Source organism: Corvus moneduloides, chromosome 14 (assembly GCF_009650955.1).
Source record: "Corvus moneduloides isolate bCorMon1 chromosome 14, bCorMon1.pri, whole genome shotgun sequence".
Taxonomy (NCBI): domain Eukaryota; kingdom Metazoa; phylum Chordata; class Aves; order Passeriformes; family Corvidae; genus Corvus; species Corvus moneduloides.
In genome coordinates this window covers 1,535,247-1,550,871 of record NC_045489.1, presented here as the reverse complement: position 1 = coordinate 1,550,871, position 15,625 = coordinate 1,535,247, and the positions used below count along the sequence as shown (strand labels likewise).

The 15,625-nt window shown below is 38.8% G+C and overlaps 1 long non-coding RNA gene across 2 annotated transcripts in view; it reads left to right on the top strand.

Annotated features, from left to right (window-relative positions):
- Positions 1–14,662, top strand: part of LOC116451189 — an 80,542-nt gene extending 65,880 nt beyond the window's left edge. For both annotated transcript variants that reach the window (XR_004243118.1, XR_004243119.1), the window contains exons 3-4: positions 12,048–13,567; positions 14,543–14,662. This is a non-coding gene — a long non-coding RNA (uncharacterized LOC116451189). The remainder of the gene's footprint in view (positions 1–12,047; positions 13,568–14,542) is intronic.
- Positions 14,663–15,625: the final 963 nt, after the last annotated feature.

The following is a 15,625-nucleotide window of genomic DNA, read 5'->3' as shown; positions in this document are numbered from 1 at the left end:
CTGCCTGACTGCAGGGCTCTGCTGCAACAACAGGCTGAGGAGACAAAGCACTTAGTGTGGGGACTGCAGAGCTTTCCTCTCCTTCCCTTTATTGTTTTACAATCCTTTCCTGCTAATGCAGGAAGTCTCTTTATGGCTGTGAGACTCTCATAGCTCTAAACTGCTCTTGTGTTTTCTGGGGACTTCACAAGTTCCCAGAACAATTTAAACTCAGTATGGTAAAGGAGATTTAAAAGTTCTCTTCCTTTTTCTTACCTTTCAGGAAGTAGCATCAAACTGTCCTTTAAAAATGAGTCTACATTTATGATTCAATGCAGTGCAGCAGCCCAAGGGCCAGCCCAGAAAAGCTGCTATAAATCATTCAAAGCAGGGAGATAATAACACTCTTATTTAAGATCTCGTTTTATATTATGCATGTTTATAAAACAGAAATAAGTGTCTCTGACTGAGCACTAACATCCCAACCTATTTTCAAAACACTTTCCTGTGACTTATGTAGTCTTTGATCAATTTTCATCACTGTTCAGTGAACAACTTTATGTTTACTTATCTGAAGGGGTTTTTAGCAGTATTTATAATTAAAGTAAATCCAGTATGTTTTAACAGTAGACTTGTGTCTTGCCATTGTGGAAACACTACTTTAAAATGCTGAATTTTGTCTTATGAAACTGTAAATCTATACCTAAAGGGCTGGTTTATGCTTTATCTCACCCAATTTAACTGATACAAGAAGATGCAATCCTGTCACCAGTTCCTCCTGTCCCTCTCTTTCCTCTATTACATTCTATTTAGCAGTCATGTAAAACATGAAATGTAGAAAAAACTGAAAACTGATTTAACAACCCTCCCCCCAAATACTGGTTTTCCATCGGATGAGTGAACTGAACTGACTTAATCTTTAACATTGAATGTAATGCACTGCAAGCATCAGGGGAAAAAAGAAACTGTGTCTTTCCATGGAAGTTTCCAGTTACTTGAGTTTGTATACACTGCAATCACGCTCTAAATTACTGGATTGCTAGCAGGCTTCTGACTCCCACTTACTGTGTATTTTAAACTATTCTCTTTAAAAGGTAGAATGCAATTAGAACAGCTTAGCGAAGTCTTTGTATTGCCACGTTTAACCTTTCCAGAAACCTTGGTAGTACGCTGTGTTTTTGTGAAGTATTAGTGCTGGCATTAGGAGCAATTCCTGATTTATTATTATGTGTCAGTTTAATTAACATGCTGTTTCACTCCCTCTTCCAGATTGTTAATGAAGATGTTAAATAAACAGGACCAAACAGTGATCCCTGCAGAGCCCCACCAGACACCTCCCACCAACTTGATACATTGCCATTTTTCATTACCCTTTATTTGCACTCAGCCAGCCATTTTTAAATCCAAGTGACAGTACTCCATGTCCAAGCCAATTTGAATTAATTTTGCAAGTAGAGATTTTGTAAGACACTACATCAAGTGTTTTACTCAGACCAGATATATTACACATGCTTTCATCCACTAATTTTCTAAAGCTATCAGAAAAAGCAATCAAGCTTTGAAGATTACTAGTGCACCCAGCCAGCTTTTTGCTGGTTTATTCACTTACAAAACCAATCTTGGCATTATTAAAGATTTGCCACTCCTTCAGCTGATGACGGATTTAAAACAATGCATCTTTCTAATCCATTACCTTCCCAAAATAACATATAGTCCTGATTATTCCTCCTAAGTGTTATTTTAGGGCTGTATGGCATGTGAGTTTAAATTGTGATTGGCAGACAGATATTTTTCTTTAAAAGGATCTGCGATTTCAGTAGCTTAGCTTATGTTTATTTTACATGCTTCCAGCTGTTAGCTTGTATCAGCAGTTATTCCTTATTCCCAGTATGAAAGCAAGTAGGTCCTATGACACCTCTTTAATTATATCAGTGAAGGAACAGCAGACTGGCAGCAGAGGCAAAAAATACAGTATAGCAGGATTAGTTCTCACAAAACCAGATTTATTTCTTACAGCAGAGGAACATGCCAGTCAAAATAAACTTTCTCTCCCTATTTAATATATTCCTTCCCTCTCTGTTTTATTGCCTACTCATGCTATAAATTGTAATACTTAAGACTTCTAGTCAGAATTGGGGGGTTTTTTTCCCTCTTTTGGCATGTCCATTCCTTATTCTTCTGTCTCCCTAAAGCTGGAACCATTTATTCAATACGTGTTCCCTTCCCAACAACCTCCTGTGGTAGGGAAGTGCTGTGTTTGTTTTCCAGGTGTGGTTTGGGGCACAGAGAAACATGGTGCCTTCAAGTTGCTATAGACTCTTTAGTAAAATTGGGAAGGTTTCAGGCATTTTTTCCTCCCAAAGCCTGGCCAATATCCTGGCTACTAAACTGGGCTTTTTTACAGCTGGCCCTACTGAAACACTTTCCCATTCTTGCCAGTGTCATACAAACACAGTTCTTGGTTATTCCCTTACCTGGGACTCTGTTCTGCCTCTACTTTGTTGATGGTGTTTTTACTGAAATGAGTCCAAAACATTTACTGCTACATTTCTCTAAATTTTTCATGCTGTTAAGTCAGCTTGTTCAGGGTAAAATTTTCAAGCTGAAATGTCACACTCAGAAGAATGCTGAGAGTTTTGCTGACTTTTGTGAGTTTCGATCACTAGGATCCTACAATCGGTGTATTCTTACTGAATGCGGTTTTTCTTTATTCCTTTACTTAATTTTATTTATCAAAATTAATGGTCTCTTGATTCAAGTCTTTCAGCTCACAGTGGAATGACTGCATCAGAATATCCAGTGCTTAACTCCTTTGCATGTATGCACGTGTGCATGAAGGCAAAAAGGCACATTGATTTTCTTCCCAATGATAAGAGAAACAAAGGTCATAGCTCCTCACACTCTAATTTACGCAAGAGTAATGCACAGAATACAGCCGAGTTCACTTAATGAGGATGGAACATGCAGATGAGTGAAAAAGTGTATCACTTTCAGTTTTTATTTCCCAGCAGAAAGAATACAAAATAATACAATAATATAAAATATCTTTTAAAAGTATCTCTGATTAAGACATAAGCAGAGTGTATAATCCTCTTTTGAGCTGGAAACAAGGAACTCAGGCCTCATTTTCCTTTGCTCATCCTTTGGAATATCCTGCATTAAATGCTTCCATGCTTGTGAAAAACTGGGCACATGCCTTGGGCTCCTGCCTTGCTGAGGTTGCACTTGTGGGACGATGCTGTTTCACAGAAATACTCCTGTGCTAATGTGCTGCTGCCTGCTCTGATCTTCCCTTCCCCCTCCCCAAGACAAGCCAGGACTTGTCCCAGCCATGTGCTCTGAGCTCCTTTGTTCCAAGCGTGGGCAAAGCCAAATGTTACCCAAACTCTTTAGCAGTGTCTGATTGGCCGGTCACCCCGGGTCCACCCCCAGTCCGGCCCTTTCCCCTTCTCCCAATAAAGGAAGGGCCTGCGACGGGGCCCACCCTCTTTGGCTTTGCAATCCTTCTGTGAACATCTGTGTGTTTCTGTTTGAAAGCTTCTAATTGCAGGAATTAGCCAAACCGAAGGCTATATTTCTCCCTCTTTGCTTCTGCTGGTGGTATCAGCTTTGCAGCTTCACAGCTGGATTGCCCGTGCTACCTCTGTGGGCTGCTCGAGGCTTTCTAAGGCGTTGAACTACGAGCCTAGCCGGTAAAAAGCTGTGCGTATTCCACACTAATGTGCTTTCATGGCTCTGGAGGCAGACTGCTGGAGAAAAACCAGAGGTTTGTGCTAATCAGTGTCTGTAATCCTTAAAAACAGAGAAATTGCTGATTAACTCAAAGTGATAAGAAATGTCTGGTGTCTACAGCAAACTGCCTGGAGTTAAAAGTCTCTCCACTGAATGACCTTCTGGAACTTGAAATGTGCATTTACACTCATACTCAGCAGTGGTTTTCTAGTTTAAGATTATGTTGTCAGTTGTCTTCCAAGACTGCTTTTTAGTTCCTCTGCTGCTCTGCAGAGCTTTTCCTTAGCCCGGTGTTAGTGACAGAGACACAGAACAGACAAGGCAAAGGACAGAGATAAAAAAAGAACATTGATATTACTGCAGCAAAGAAGTCATGAACAGTGTCTATTTAGAACATTCAAATTTGTATAGTCTATTGTTGAAAATGAAAGTTCTGCTCTTTGGAAGGGATTTATTGTATCTGAATGGACAGGTATGGATTTACTGTAGGCTTGAAAGGCTAAAATGAGTTTTGCTCCTGTGCATTCACATGTCTGGGTTTGTGTCTTATCTTCATTGGTGACCTGCCTCATATCTGAGTCCCTGTTCTGTCAGCTCCTTCTGAGCCACTCACATAATTAATAGGCAACAAGTACAGAAAAGTTCAGCCATTATTTCTCTCCTTGAAACTGTAACGGAGGCTTTGGAAGCAACTTAATTTTCAACAATGGGGTGCAACTTGCACTCAAAACAGAAATAAAAATGCCCATTTCACTCTATAATTGAATTTAATCTCCAAATTTGGCACAGTAACTCCTGAGAGGTTAACTGAATTTTCAGTTCACCAAACAGAAGTCTTTAAAATGTTTATTGGAATTTTGCTCAGATTTTCTCATGTTTCATGGATTTTCTGAAATAGTTCAGCCCGATGTGAAGTTTTAAACATCTGCCAAGCATCTGAGAAATAGAAAACTTTTGAACATTCAGTAGTAGCTGCACAAGTGTATTTCTCTGCATTCATCATGATCTAGTGAGTTTAGACGATTGTTCATAGACACCCACTGAATGTTGTTTTCTGAAGCTTCTAGACATATTTTGATGAAAAAATAATCCACAACTCTGCCTCTCTTTTTAAAACGAAAACATCACAGTTGTTTTTTCTGTGCTCTCTCCTCATCTATGATCAGAGCAAACCACAGGGTCAAGGTAGGGCCTTGTGTGAAGTTTGAAGTGAGAAAATAAAGTTGTGATGAGGCATATAGATGGTGGGAATATAAAATTGGAGATGGTGAACATTGAAGGTTATGAACTGGGGATGATGCAGCTGCATTAACATCATTAGCAGATAACACTTTAGGAAGGGACATTTCTATTTGCAATTCTTTAAAGGAATCATGACTATGGTGTTCTAAAGACAGAAATAACTTCACTTGTTTGTATTTGGTCATTACTGTTTAACTCTTACGTTTCACTATTTTTGTCCCAGATATTAGAGTTGGCTAGAAACTTAATCTAAAAAATTCAGCATATCACACCTCCAACCAAACTGAAATTCTTACATATTAGTGTCATTTCAGGAGCTGGAATTGCCTGAAAAAAATACAAAATGAGAAACAGGCAAAAAAATCCTAAAAGCTGCCCACATGTGTGAATGTTAAATCATTCGAGTGTTTAGCCTATGGCATTCTGTGGTGAAAGGACGGTGCCTCTGCCTTCCTGTCCTGCTTTTCTGTCCGGTGGGGTAAGAGATCTATTTTCACTTAAATTTTGTATGCATTTGCTATCTGCTGTATAAATGGCTAAATGCTGAAAGCAGGTAGACATGGGAGAATCTTTATCATGAGAGTTTTTGTTGGAAGAGGAATGTCTGCATTCCCTTTTCTTCATATGGCCATTTGGACCCAGTTCCATGTTCTCCCTCAAAAGCTCTGCAGTGTGCTCCCAAGCCTTTTGTCTAAAGTTCCTGGAGTAACTTCCCGTTAGACTGGGAGGAAGAAATGTCATTCACAGCTTTATTAAAAATATGCAATGCCTATTACTTAATTAAAATCAAGCCTGATATAAACTTAGATTGCATCTGCCTGATAAGAGACGGTCTACAATTCTCTTATCATAGAAACTGTTGTGTTTGACTGTGTTTTCCCTCTATTTTAGAAATGAAATGTTGAATTAATGAGCTTCTTCCTCCCCTTGGAGTCCCAAAAGCAAAGAAGAAAACAATATCCATACCCAAGAATTTCCCGCAGTACTGAAATATATTTGTGCTGTGTTGGCTTTTCTGTATTTTTCATGCTTCTCTTTTGTTTCTAACAAAACTGGTTGCTTACCCAAAATCTTATGATAACTTCTAGACTACAATCTATTTCCAGCGTCTTTATGAAAGAAAAGCTCTGTCATTATGTTCCCAAAGGGATGTACTAGTAAACCTGAAGTCTGGGGAATAAAATTGGAAGATTACTGTTTCTTGTCATATATTTCTGTTTTATGGTGTTGAGTATGCTGGAATGGCTTAGTGGGGAGAAAAAACAACAGCAGCGAAGGGAAGTAGCTATTAATGTCCTATCAGAGCTTGATGGGGCTTGATATAATTAAAAAAAACAAACTTGTGATATCTCCAGCAATTGTAATTTCAATTATTTGCTAGCTAAAGGCAACTTTCACCGCTCCAAGTTAGGAAATCATGTAAATAGACTAATTAATATAATTTGCCTTGTGCTCCACTAAGAGAACAAAACCAAATATTTCATTCTTTAAGAGAAAAAAAACCCATGGTGTAAACCAAATAGTATAAATATTCAGCCCATTCATAAAGCAAACATTCCATATTACAAGCCATCCTCAGCATTTCTAAGGAATTCAGCACTATTTAATGAAATTATGATGGCTTGCTTCAGCTTTCCAACTGCATGACAATGAAAGGGAAGTGCTCCTTTGTGTGGATTAGAGCGAGCTCTTTTACAAAACGCTCTGGAACACATGTACAGCGGGGGGCCAGCAGATAGAAAGGAGGTTTCATCATCTTGTATCTGCAGCCCTTTAATATCAAGGGACTTCCACAAAATTTAAAATAAGTCTTTGAACTATTCTATGCTGTGGTGGTAGAAAGGTACAATAAATAATATTTCTCTTTTTCCTCGTGTGGAATGAAGAGATAAAGCTATTTATAAAACTGTAAAGACTTAGAAATAATTCTAACAGGTTGTCATATGTTAATGTCAGTGAGAATTTAATCACCCAAAGTAAAAAAATCTATGTTATTTTTCTCCAATCCTATCTTATTTTCATAACTCTTTCTATTGACAGATTCTCTTGTGATGGTAAATTAAAGGAGTGCCCAAGACCACAAAAATGTAAAATCAGAAAAAATACAGGGTCTGACCCAGTCAGTTGTTTTTAAACCATGTGGCAGTTTTATTTTTTGTTCTTGTAGCATTTACAGGATCTAATGAGGAGTCATTGTGCTCAGCACTGTACACCTGCTTAACAAGAAAATAAAGAGGTAACAACAAATCTGTGAAGATCAGATTTATATAACAAGTAGCAGGATTTCTGTATAAACTCTTTTGTGGAGTTGTTGGTTCAGGAATAAGCTACCTTGCTTAGGAGCAGAACAATTTTATTCATCAATTTATTAATAAAGACTTTTATGACAGCTGCTTACCCAAAAAGATGTTCAGTGATGGGTTCAGTTTGCCATCTGGGATTGGAGTGCCCTGAATTCTTTGGCTTTTAGCCACTTTCACTCCTGTTAGAAGGAGATGCATCCATGGGCTTGCCAGGTGATCCCATAGTGAATTAGACTTTATCCTCGGAACCAAAGAGGAGTTTTAGAGAACAGTGAAGACATGCATGATTTTTAGATTTGTAATTTTATAATTTTCTCTCAGTAAATCCAGCAGTGGTCAGGTTCTTGTCCAGAGGAGACTGGACATCCAGCATTCCTTGGCAGCCTTTATCCTGCATCCAAACTGAAGTGAGGAAGGCTTATGCCAAGCTTGCCATGCTTTTTGTCATGGTATTAGAAAAACGAATCCTAAAAATCACCCTACTCTCTCACTCAAAATAATTTTATGCTGTTGATTGAACTGATGGCTCTAGTTGTCTTTTTCATAGCATATGAGCCATACACAAAATTGAAATGTGAAATTTGACTCCCTCTATTTCCCTTGATCCTGTAAAGCCCTTCTTTGGGTCAGTGACAGGTTGCCACTGCAGAAACCCCTGTCCTGAGTGATGATAAAATGTGAAATGTCCTCAGATCTGTCTGCCAGCCAAGGAGCAGAGCCCTGTGTGCTGCCTCCCAGTCCAGTCATGTGGGAGAGAAGCTGTAAAGTTTCCTTTCTATTCCTAGAGGTGGCCTGCTGCAATTGAAAATGGAGAGAATAAAACCTCAAACATATAAACTGAGCACAGTGGGTCTGAACCCTTTTGTTTGTGCTGAGGACATTCATCTCTCCCTGGGTTTTTAGAATATGATTTTCATTTCCCTCTCCCTACCTTTCACAATGTAGGGTTTCTTTCCAAGCCTTTTAAAATGAGGTTTTTTGCCTATTAGAAATACAGAGGTTGATTTATATTCCTGGGCTCCCTGATGAAAGGCTGGCTGTCTAATGGCGTGGGTTTGGTAGCTGTGGTACAGTGCAGAGTGTTAAGGCCGTAATAGGAAATCAAATAGTTCATTTCACAGCCATCAAGTACATGCTGGGCTGCCTGACTGGTTTATGCTGCTTTATCTTTGAGGACATAAAACCTATCCTTACTTTATGAAAACATACTTCGTGTTGGATAATCATTTCATTTACATATAAAGGTTACACTTAATAAAAATATATGAACCAAAATTGCAACAAAGATACAACATCATAAACCACCTTTTTTAAAGTGTGCTGGTTTTTCCCCTTGAAAGGCTTCATTGCTTTTAAGACAGGAGATATTGCTTCAGAACTAAAGATTTAAAGCTTTTTTCTTCTGCCTGTAGTAAAAGTAATAAAGCTTTTTATTGTACAAAGACTGTAAATATATTTAGCAATAATTTCAACAGCTGGAAGTGACTAGATGTCTGTAGTGGAAATACAAGGATCATATTTACCTAGACTTGGCCTTGAAATTTCTATAACCCCTTTCTTTCCACCTGAGCAGCACGGAACAGTTATTGTCTGTTATCTTGTAAACACTGCCAGACAATCTCATGGAGGAAATGACTCCTTGCAGTCAGAAATAAGATACTACTAGAGCAAGGGTGTTGTGGGTATTTTCTGTTGTCATTGTTGGTGACAACTGTTTCCTGCAAAGAGGCATCGTTCCTGCAGCCTGGCACCAAACCCAAAGCTCCGCCAGGGCTCCACAGAGCAGAGTCTGATGGCAGAGAATTCCGTGCCCTGGAACGTGCCCCATGAAACGTGACATCCTAAAGTAATGGATATTGCTTTGAGAATCCATGGCAAGAACCACAGAGAATGTGAGGGGATTGGTCTTTATCATTGCTTTTGTTATTCTAAATGCATGAGGTACTTTGGGTCTGGTAGAGTAGCAGATTTAGGGGACAGGTAAAGTTCTCTGTCTTTCGAAACAGAGAAAGTTGAGAAGCAAACTTGTATCTATTTTCATTCCTGCCAACACCTCATTGCCTTTCTCAGTAAATATCTCAGCACCGTCAGGGTTTCATCCCTAAATCAGGATTAATATATTTCCATTCTTTCAGTTTCATATGGTACTTCTGTTGACCCAAGAATACAAACATGCTTTCAACTCCTAAGCCTTATTATCCTCTGAGGAATGTGTACAGAGAGACCAAGGTACTCTGTAAGCAGTGGAGCAGTGTGTCTTTTGACTCCATCTATGAAGTAATTACAATTCTTCTATCTTTGTATGATGGGAAGTATAACCAATTATTGCACAGTTATAATCACGAAATAGAAACAAAATGCATGCACTGGCACTCATTCCTTGTGGGAAGAGCAGGAAGCAGTAGTAAGTTTTGATGAGTGCAGTTAGAATGTCTGTTGAAATTTCTTTGTATCTGAAGGATAAGTACTTGCAGAGTTTCCAGGAAAAGACTTTAAAAATTCCAAAATTTTAGTTAGCTCTTCTGAAGTTGTTCTTTTGGGGATTTTTTCAACCTAGGCCTTTCAATCACTCAGATTTTTCTGGACATAATCTTTTATCCTAGCATGTAGAATGTTTCTTGTGATGTCCAACCAGTGCAAAATCTACTCTTCCTGGTGAGCTTCAGAACATCAGAAACTTGACAGAATTGGGTGCGGTGCACAGAAAGAGTCATTGCACAGCCCTTTATGAGGAGCCCAGCGTGTCTGGGCTGTGGTGGAGCTGCAGCAAGGGAATTTCTGCAGCCCCCAGCTCAGGGACACTGAGATGGACACACTGGGATCAGTCCACTGATGGCATCCCAGACTGGCTGGACGAGCAATTCCCAGTGTCAGTGCTGTGCCTTGGGAGTGCCATGTGGAAGGTCTGGGTTCCACTCTGTGGAAAGGAAATGTGCTCAGTGGAGCACAGGTTTGGGTGATTCTTGGGTGGTGAGGAAGTGGGTGACCTAAAACGTTTGTTTATTCTCCTACTGAATGGTTTTGATGATCTCCTGTTAGAGGTTTCTCTCCTCCTCAGCTGACCTCTGCTCTGCCTTTTGTACCCTGAGATTGAAAAGACTGTCCTGAAACAGAGAAACTCTGATGAACAGAACAAGCATTTCACTCGAGAAATTTTAAATTTTGACTTGTAATACTTCACAGTCCCAAACAGCATGAAAAAATGATATTTTTATGTCTCAAAAGGTTTTGAGGCAATACTGAAATATCCAGGTTTTGACAGCATCTTGCCAGCTACTTGAATTTGAAACAGGAGAAAAGTCTGTAGAGAATACAGGAAGAGTGATGATAGTAAGAAGGAAATGGATTGTGTATTGTTAAAAAAACGGATCCATGCAAATGTGCAAGAGTAATGGAAGGTATCAAATCAAGACAAGTGTAATTGTATTGATAATAAGTTAGGTTAAGACACTAAAGTTTCCTAACAAGGCTGGAGGGGGAGACACCTTTCTGATGGATGAGAAGACCACCGAAGTGAAGAAAAACATCTGTAAAATAACACATCTCTCATTTTTTAACAATAGCCATTTTAAAAATTATTATTGAAACAGATTTGAGCAACATCTCTTGGTATCAGTGCTAAATTTTTTTGTAATAGGACCAAAATCTGTATGCCAAGAATTTTTAAATTAAGATATTCAGTGGTACACTTCAGTAGAAAGTAGAAAAGCATTTAAAAAGTAGACATCAGTAGTGATTAGATATGTCAATTAACATAGTGTAAACAAGCATGAGCTTGTGTATTTCTGTGAAATTAAATCATACTGTCTCAGCAGTGGATAAAGTTACTTTATTTACCTCTGAAAGGTAACTGTTCCATGGCTGCTAGATCTGCAGGTGATCTATTATACAAGCTATCAGATATAGACAATTACATTATCAATTACATTATCAATTTATATCTTAAATCTGTGTAGGATTTACGGAATTTGATTTTAGGAAGCATACACTTGACAAGACCATTTTTCTGGTATCCTTTGGGGATGGCAACCGAGTTTTGGTTTTGTAAAACACAATCACATGTTCAGCTGATAGAAATTGAGGGTGATATTAATGCAATTAGATCTGGTTTATCAAGATTTTATGCTTCTGAGTCTAAAATGCATCAGTAAGTCTAATGTCCACCTGGCTTGTCTTGAAATAATTCAATATATTATATAATACCAGATTTAGGTCTCCAATTTGGGTAATTAAAATCATAAAGATACTATCCCCTAGGAACACAGACCTCTATTGATGAAATATTGATGAAAGATGACAAAATATCAAGAGGAGCTGAAAGCATCTGCACAGGAAGATTTGTTTGATAAGCAGAGACGACTTTGCAGGAGGTTGCAGCAGTGCAGAAGGCTGTAGCACTCACAAGAGCTTGGGCTTGGGTTGCAGGGAGTAAACTGCTGAAAGTGTGGCACTGAACAACCACAGCCACCTCAGCACACAGGAGCAGTGGACTGGGGAAGGAATGAAGCAGGTTTAAAAAAAATATTGCAGGCAGGTCCTGCTGCCCCCTGGGAAGGAGTTCGGTGTGATGGGGCTTCATAAATAGATGTGGCTACTTAGATGCAGACTGTTAAAATTGCATAACTTTGTACTTCCTTTAAGGCTTTTAATCCTTCCCTCATCAAAGCAAATTAAAGTTAAAAAGTATAGCAGCTGAAGAGGAATTACCACTGAATATGGCTGATTGTTGAAGCTGAATGGGTTGCATAAGAATGACCTAAAATACTCTTTCTTTTTTGTTTCCATACCCAGGATAACATGGAATGAGCATTTCTGTGCGTGTTTCCTGCAGAGGACTTTGCTCGCTCCTGCACCTTCGTGCCACAGACAAATCTTCCAGCTCACAGAATGGGGATAATTAGAATGGAAGAAATTTTTATGGTTTGCAAGGAATTGGATCAATCAGTTTTGACTTGGAGACTTTCATTGCCATTTATTTGATAGTTAGAAGCATCAGCATCTCAGAAGTTAATGATCTGCCTAAATAATGGGGATTGTAGAAGACTGAATGTTACTAAATTAATAAATATAATAAATATTAACTATTTCACTGCAAGTATATGCTCCCTCTGAAATTAAAGATGAGAATAATGCTGGATTTTCAGTTCAGAAGTAATGGTTTCATATATTCCTAGGATCCATTCTTTATTTATGATATTGATATTCAGAACAGAGCTGTGTATTATATTCATAATGCCCATCTGGGCTGTGCTTTCATGTTAATTGAGAGACATTAATTGTGCCTCTTAAAGTGGAAATGGTCTCTGTCTTCAGGTTTGGGTTTGTTTACAAGTTTAGGACAGTCTGATAAATGTGGAGAAAATATTTGCTCCTTATGTTTATGGTGAAACAGTGAAAGTTTACCATCTCCCCAGGTAATTAGCTTTCGATGCAGGAAATATTTGGGGATGATATAGGATTTACTGAACAAAATGGAAAGTATGATGAGAGATGAAATGAATTATAGACAAGTGAAGGAAATGGGGAAAGTTTTAAGAGAAATTGTTTTATATAGAATAGTTATTATAACACTTAGTCATTAAAACAGCAGTAATAAAATTATATTTATAGCTGAATAAGGAGTCTCAGTGTGATTAAGATATGGAAGTAGCTAATTGGACTGCTGAAATATTAGGATATTGAAGTGATGAAAAGTATACAAATGAAAATAAAAGTGCATAAAAATTAATGAGGAGACTGAAATAGGAAATGGAATAAAGGAAAATAACAAATGAAGCAATGTATAATGAATAAACACGTAGCTGGTAGACAAGGAGACAATAAGGACATTGGAAAAGTGAAGGGATATTCAGTGCCTCAGAGCTCCTACTTTTGCAGAGCCCTTGCTCAAGTTCAGCGTTTGGGTTTCTGTGTGTAGAGAAGGATGATTTCTCCCATTCCATAGGATCAGGTTGCTCAGTGCTCCCCATCCACCTTGGCCTGGAGCACTGCCAGGGGTGAGACAGCCCCAGCTGCTCTGGGCCGCCTCTCCCAGGGCTTCTCACAACCTTCGCAGTGAAGATTTTCTTCCTAAAGTCTTGTCTAACCCTGCCCCTTTTCAGTCTGAAGCCATTCCCTGTGTCCTGTCACCCCAGGCTCTTGCACAAGTCCCTCCCCAGCTCTCCTGGAGCTCCTTTAGGCACTGGAAGGGGCTCTGAGCTCTCCCTGGGGCTTTCTCTTCCCCAGGATGAACAACCTCCATTCTCAGCCTGTCTTCACAGGAGAGGTGCTCCAGCCCTTTGAGCATCTGTTTGCTCTTTCTCAGTGGCAAGGTAAGAAAAGCAGTTCTCAGAATATAGTATATTGAAAGGTTTGTGGATAAGATTATTGTAAATTCTTTGACTTGTGTTTCAATTCTTTCAAGATTCTTATAATAATTTTTTTGAATGTATTTTCCAAGCGTGGAAGATTTGGAAAAATACTAACAATTTGGAAAACATATAAAACATTTACTACGAGAATTATGAGATTTGCTGCACACTTCTATCTGTGGCTTTGCAGTGATAAATTCAATAGAATTGTTACTGCAATTATACACAAAGTTTATGCTTGCACATAAATATGAGATGAACTCTCCTGCCAAGCACTTTAAGTAGCAGCTGATGTTTCATTATATCCCTGATTTATACCAACGAGGTAAGATATTTACTGTTAACTAACTCTGTAAATAATTTTGGCCTCTGAGATACCTTGATGTGAAATATGGTCAGGAATGAAAAGCAAAACAAGGTATTTGGATTAAAAATACTCTTTTATTGCAAGCAAACAGCTTTACCTATATTAATCCATTTAAACTGAACCCTGTTTTATACAGAATTATCTGATTCTCTTCACTATATGTAACTAGAAGGGCTAAGCCCCAAAGCTCCATTCTTACTGCATGTTGTGTTAAACAGACATGGTTTCAGCAATTTCCATTCCTTGCAGGAAAACGTGGAATTTAGATTTAGATGGCCACAGGATCTTTAGTTTTAGATGACTTTTTTTCCCCTGAGAACTACAGTTTTTATCATGACCGGTGTGATATTGTCCAGAAGGGAAAAGTGTCCTACCTGTCAGAAAGCCAGATTACTGCTCTCAAATGTGTGTTAGGAAGTTAGAGAGTACAGAAAACTGGATTCCAGCAGGTGCTGCTGCAGTGTCTGGGAACTGCCAGTGCAAAAGCAGCCTGGCTGTGGTTGTAGGACGGTGTAACACCGTGATGAATTCTGTGCACCCTCACTGTCTGCTGCTCTGTTGTGTTTCAGGTACTCACAGTGCTGGGTATTTGTGAACAGCACCAAAAATTGGGTATTCACTGGTGATATAAATAAAGTCAGCAACTGAACACGACTCTGAGAGCGAGTGAAATAAACCACGGAACCAGATGTGTATCGACTTCCTTTCTTTCTGATTGTGTAGTGCTGCACTGGAAGGGACATGAAGAGGTCATTTAGTGCAGCTCTCCTTGCTACAACAAGCTGAACAGATCTGTGTCATTTCTGAAAGGTTCTCGTCCAGTTTGCTACTAGGGAAACTATCACAGCAGTCCTTTGGATTAGCCTTGCTATTAGGATGGTGGTGCTATTAGGATATTTTTCCTCTAATGTCCAGCTTTGAGCTTCCTTATGCCTTTTAAACCTATTGCTTATTCACTGTGGCCATGAGGAACAGATAATTCCATTCCCCTTTGCAACAGCTTTTCATTTTCCTGATGACTGCTATAATGTTGTGTCATTTTTCTGTCTTTAGGCAAACTACTGCAATTCAATTATTGTTTTGGCACAGGTGCTATTGATTATTCCTAAGTATTCTTGTCCCTAGCACTTTTGCCATTTAAACTATCTTCTGTTTTAAGAGCTAATCTCTACCTCAATAAATTTGTCATGTGGAAGTTTAAGAAAACACAAGTATTTTTTTTCATACAACATGTAAATAAATGATGGAAGACTTTGCACTTTGGCATTGCAGAGGCCAAATTATAAATGGGTTCAAAAAAGGATTATACGCAGCCCTTATGGAAGATTGGTCCACTGGGAGCAGCTGGAAATAATTTTCTAAAGCAACCTGTAGCACAGGGATTCCAAAATTATGGATTGTACCTGGGAGGGATGAACAAGGAAAGGGTGGTTCTCTGCTTGCCCTGTTTCTCGTCTCCTTTCTCTAAGCATCTGTTACAGGATGTTTCAGTTATGACCTTCTTTTGTGGGATTGCTTCCTCTTTAATAAGCTTAGGATGCACTGGTTTGCATATGCATTTTGTAAATTTGTTGGCTTATTATTTCTGATAAAACCCATAAAAGGATTATGGGCCTCTTATCTCCTACCAGATTAATTGTGAGCTAAAACAG